The 6,250-nt window shown below is 48.0% G+C and overlaps 1 pseudogene; it reads right to left on the reverse strand.

Moving 5' to 3' along the window:
- Positions 1–4,261: 4,261 nt before the first annotated feature.
- On the reverse strand, positions 4,262–5,819 carry LOC148118631 (polypyrimidine tract-binding protein 1-like; annotated as a pseudogene).
- Positions 5,820–6,250: the final 431 nt, after the last annotated feature.

Raw genomic sequence — 6,250 nt, forward strand, 5'->3', positions numbered from 1 at the left:
CTCTGCCATCCATACACATGCATACACACATGAACACACACACAGGGTGGTCCTCTGCCATCCATACACATGAACATACAGACACAGGGTGGTCCTCTGCTATCCATACACATGCATACACACATGAACATACAGACACAGGGTTGTCCTCTGCCATTCATACACATGCATACACACATGTACACTCACCCCCAGGGTTGTTCTCTGCCATCCATACACATGCATACACACATGAACATACAGACACAGGGTTGTCCTCTGCCATCCATACACATGCTCTCAGACACAGGGTGGTCCTCTGCTATCCATATGCATGAACATACAGACACAGGGTGGTCCTCTGCTATCCATACACATGCATACACACATGAACATACAGACACAGGGTTGTCCTCTGCCATCCATACACATGCATACACACATGTACACTCACCCCCAGGGTTGTTCTCTGCCATCCATACACATGCATACACACATGAACACACACACAGGGTGGTCCTCTGCCATCCATACACATGAACATACAGACACAGGGTGGTCCTCTGCTATCCGTACACATGCATACACACATGAACATACAGACACAGGGTTGTCCTCTGCCATCCATACACATGCATACACACATGTACACTCACCCCCAGGGTTGTTCTCTGCCATCCATACACATGCATACACACATGAACATACAGACACAGGGTTGTCCTCTGCCATCCATACACATGCTCTCAGACACAGGGTGGTCCTCTGCTATCCATATGCATGAACATACAGACACAGGGTGGTCCTCTGCTATCCATACACATGCATACACACATGAACACACACACAGGGTTGTTCTCTGTCATCCACACACATGCATACACACATGAACATACAGACACAGGGTTGTCCTCTGCCATCCACACACATACATACACACATGAACACTCTCAGACACAGGGTTGTCCTCTGCCATCCATACACATGCATATACACATGAACACTCTCAGACACAGGGTTGTCCTCTGCCATCCATACACATGCATATACACATGAACACTCTCAGGCAGGGTTGTTCTCTGTCATCCGAATGCATACATACACACATGAACACACACACAGGGTTGTTCTCTGTCATCCACACACACACATACACAGATGAACACAGACAGGGTTGTTCTCTGCCATCCATATGCATGCATACACACATGAACATATATACACAGGGTTGTTCTCTGCCATCCATATGCATGCATACACACATGAACATACACACACTGGGTTGTTCTCTGCCACCATATGCATGCATACACACACAGGGTTGTACTCTGTCATCCCTACATATACATACATAAACACACAGGGTTGTCCTCTGCCATCCCTACACATACATATATAAGCACACAGGATTGTTCTCTGTCATCCCTACACATACATACATACATACATAATACATACATACATACATACATACATACATACATAAACACACACACAAGCACACACATAAACCCAGCAATGTGTCAGGTATGTACACAATATGGGGAAAGAATGAGAAATGTACTGAGCATAGAGAAGTAGAATAACCACACATGGTGTGAGAGGGTTGGACAGGGTGAACAGTAGAGTTCCACAGAACAAGACATGAGGTGTGGAAAGTAAGCAGGTGAGCATGCAGAAGTGTGTGTGTGAACGGACACATACACATGGAGCGTGATGCCACAGGGATGCTCACAAGAGTAGGACGTGCAGGAGACCACTGCCACTAAAATTAGGGATCCCATTGCCAAGACAGGAGCCCTTGCTTCTTAGAGGCAGAGAGAGCATGAAAGGTTTGTGGTCTAAGGAAGTCACGGATGTCCCATGAGAAGAGGTCGGTTACCATCTCTATCAGCTTCCTGGTGCTGCTACAACACTGACGGAACAGTTGGTGACTGTGGATTTTTGCTGGGTTGGTTTGTTCTGGAGGGTCTGGAAAAAGACTGTCCCATCCCTCCCAGCTTCTGGAGCCTGTGGCCCTGGAGGGCTTCTGAGGAAGGCTTCCATCTTGGAAATTGCTGAGTCAGACCCTGTTCCTATGGAGCTGGCAGGATAATAGAATTTGCATACATGGAGTACCTTGTTTATGTGACATTCAGGGTTCCAGTGCTGGCTTGCTGACTACGTCTTGTGTGATCCCCAGGGGGAAACTGCCTTTCTTACCATTTGAGGGAGAAAGGTCAGGAGCATAGATACCTGACCCAAGGACTTGCCTGGCTGATGAGACCCCTTCTGTACAGCATGTCCCTCTGGTAAGTGTCCATTTTGAGAAGGTGATAATTAGGCAAAGCCACCTACGAGTCCTCAGCTCCAGAGGACATACGCAACTCCACACCTGTCACTGTGGAAAACTCAGTGGTTTCCAAGACACAGCCTGTGAATCTGCTGGGAGAGCCAGGATTTTCTTTCTATGGCAGTTCCAACTCCAAATGATATATTTATTTAATAGTGTGTTTGTCTAACCTTTGTCTTCTCCTAGTTCCACCATATGTTTTATAACAGTAGGGACTGTGTTCCTTTAGTGTGTAAACACTTTACAAGCAATGCCTGCCATAGATCAAGCCCTCCCACATTGATAACTCAATAAATAAATAATGATAAAGACAAGACGATGGAACAGCACGCAACCTGTGGACATGGTGTCAGGGGCGAGGTTCAGGCAGCTGCAGAGATGGTTTACTCACTGCACAGCAGGAATGGCTAAGTTTGATGCCCTGCACCACACATTAAAAAGCTAGGTTTGGTGGCATGCACTTGGAATCCCAGTGCTAAGGAGGCAGAGACATACAAATCCTTGAGGTTCTCTAACCAGTCAACACAGCCTACTCAGTGAATCCCAAATGAGAGACCCCATCTCAAAACAAGTTTGCTAATTCCTAAAGAAAGATCTCTAATGTCTGTATGCATCTATACTACACGTACATTCATTGACATCCAGAAACCTGCATGCGTACACACACATCACACACACACACATCACACACACACACGTGAGATTCTGGTATGTTCAGAGAAGACCAAATCTGACCAACATGCTATATTCACCTTCACCTTGGTACCCATTCAGCATATCCTCCAGACCCTGTTAGTCTTTACATTTTCGTCTCATCTGGGCAGCAGTACCCACAGTGGGCTGCAGGATGCCTCTGCATTAATGCTAATTCCAAAGACGTCCTTAAATGCATCTAAACGAGAAGATTATGACTGCTTAGTTCAGTTCCCACCCTTCTCTGAATGGCTGTATGATCAGAAATACACAGAAAGCGAGGCATGGAGGTGAGCATTTCGGAGGAGTGTTAAGTCCTAGAGGTTAGCCCCTTACGTGGGCCTAGTCAGAGGCAGGGAGAAAACAAAACTTAGAGTCAAACTTAGAACGTAGGAACCCATTGGTCTCAGCTGTTTTTCTCAAGCAGAGGCAGCACTGGCCTGGGCTCCACCTGCAAGATGGCCACCAGGAAGGAAGAAAATTGTGCAGGGACACAAAAGCATAGATTATGCACATACCATTGTATCATTGATATAAAAATTACTTAAACTGCATCTCTTGCATATAAATGGAAAAAACGATTTGGGTATTTGGTCAAGTGGAAATGTTGCTAGGCACAGGTATCTGCGACTCCACTGGATATAATACAAAGGTCATATGAGGTTCCTGGGCTGGTCAGGGGCAAGGGAGTATCATGTCAATTGATTATAAGGATTGGGGAGGTGGCCCCAGCTCCTGCACAGCACAGGAAGCCTATGGTGCAGGCCACCTGGCTCCCCTACAGGTAGGTCTGGAGACAGACTGGTGTCATGAGAGGGCGGGTATGTGGTTGTGAGACAGGCTGGTTTTGTAGGGCACAAGAAAGTGACTGTGTTCAGGGCACCACTGTGGCCTCACACCTGAGCCCCTCAAGGCATGGATCCAGGCCTGATCGGGGCCTCTGTAGCCCAAGTCATTTTCAGCTACGGCAACACGGGCTAGAAATAACTAGAAAAAAAAAAGACATGCAAATGATCTCTCTTTCAAAAAAAAAAATAGAGATGGCTCAGAGGTTACGAGCACTGCAAGCTCTTCCAAAAAGCCTGAGTTCAATTCTCAGCAACCACATGGTGGCTCACAACCATCTGCAATGAGGTCTGCTGCCCTCTTCTGGCTTTCAGGCATACATGCAAACAGAATATTGTATACATAACAAATAAATATTTTAAATAAATAAATAAAATCTCTGGTCTGTAAAATCACTTCAGCTACTATTTATTTATCTGTGTGTTTGTTTTGTTTTTCAAGACAGGGTTTCTCTGCGTAGCTTTGGGGCCTGTCCTGAACCTGCTCTTGTAGATCAGGCTGGCCTCAATTTCACAGAGATTCGCTGGCCTCTGCCTCCTGAGTACTGGGATTAAAGGCGTGCGCCACCACTGCCTGGCTCAGCTGCTTTTTAAAGTGGCTTTTCTGGAATGGTGGAAACTGTGACAGGCCCAGGGACACCTAGATGGTGGACTTAGAAAAAGATACACGCAAGTGGTGGTCTCGCCCAGATCATGGAAGTGCAGTTCAATCAGCGCCTGACCGCCTCCTCCCCAGAGCCCATCTGGGTCAGCGCCACCTTGTGGTCCTTCTGGAAGAACTTGAAACCTTTGACAACACTGTCTGCCGCTCTTTGAGTCATCCTCTGAAACAGAGGGTGGGATATTGGAGAGGTGAAGGGTGACTGAGGGTAGGAGAAGATCTGGAAGTTCTTGGAGCCTGGGCTTCTTGAAGCGGACAGCAGTGAGCTGCTATAGTCCTTGGTCAGGTCGTGTTCCTCCTGTCCCTCACGAGGCAGCTGCACGCTCTGATGCTTTTACGGTGTGGTGCGCACTGATTCCCTGCAGCTGTGCTTGCCCATTCAGGGGCTCATGGTCAGCTGAGCCTGGCTGCCCTCCACCTGTACAGGTGCATTCTCCTTATCCAGCAGAATCTTCACCCGCTGCACATCACCATAGACACCAGAGAGAATACAGGGGCCTTGAGGTGTGACTCTCTCAAGGTTCAGGTTGCTGACCAGGAGGACGGAATTCTTGGCACCTACCAAGTCTGGTATAGCAATGTGTCCAGCCATGGCAGTCGCAGCAGCAGAAGGTTTCGGTGCAGGAGAGAGAGGAGTAGTGTTCTGTGGGCATTAGGAACAGAGAGACCGGAGGGAAGGCAAAGGTGGGAGGGAATCTGGCTCCTGCATACGGAGAGGCTAACATTGCACTGAGCATACCAAATGCTGCAGCCATGGTCTGGTCCAGCTAAGACTGGCTGTCCCCAGGGGGCAGGTGAAGCCGAGTGTAATCTCGGCTCTTGTTGTTGTATTTGACGTTGAGACTGGTGAGCTTGGAGAAGTCTATGTGCAGAGCACAGCAGGCATTGTAGAGATTCTGACCGTCCAGGGACTGCTTGGCATGCTGGGCACGCCCGGTCTGCTTGCTGCAGCCTCACCCAGAACTGGTTGTTCTTGGTGAATGGGAAGAGATTCGAGACTGTGCCGAACTTAGAGCGGATCTGGTGCAGCACATCCAGGGTCTCTGGGCAGAAGAGGTTTTCCACAATGAGCCTGGGCAACAGGCTTTGCCTGCTATTGACATTCTAGCACCCATGGCAGTCAGTTTCCGGTTTACACAGAGTTCACGGCCTAAAGGAATGCCTAGGTGCACAAATGGTTGGGCGAGCTGTGGGTTTTGAGTTCCTTGTGGGACTGTCCCACGCAGTATGGGTGTCATGGTCGTGTGGTAGTTGACCATGGTGTTGGCAGCCTCCTCTGTGTTCATTTCGATGAAGGTTCCGGTTTGCAAACTGGGCCTCTTCACAGCATGATCCTAGAATCAGGAAATAAATAGCAGAGGGCTGGGTTCAGTCAGCAGAGTGCTTGTCTTGCAATCACGAGGACCTGAGTTCAGTTGTCCAAACTCTACATTTAAAAGACCAGATATATAATGCACACTTCTAACCCCAGCAAGGGGAGGAGCTACAGGAGAGTCCCCGGACAGAGTGAACAGCCACTATAATTTACTGGTGAGTTCCAGGCCTAGACATAGACTTAGTCTTTAAAAAAAAAAAATTGTGAGTGACTGAAAGATTCATGGCAGCGCGACCCTGGCTGGTCCCCTGGCAGGTGGAAGACAGACAGATGCACCATGCTGAAAGAGCTTGTGTAAAGAGTTTATTTAGTGGGTACTGGGAAAGGTATAAAGGTAAGAGGATTATAGAGAGAAGAGGTAGAGA

The sequence above is a fragment of the Myodes glareolus genome, chromosome 22, assembly GCF_982192425.1.
Source record: "Myodes glareolus chromosome 22, mMyoGla1.1, whole genome shotgun sequence".
NCBI classification, from domain to species: Eukaryota; Metazoa; Chordata; class Mammalia; order Rodentia; family Cricetidae; genus Myodes; species Myodes glareolus.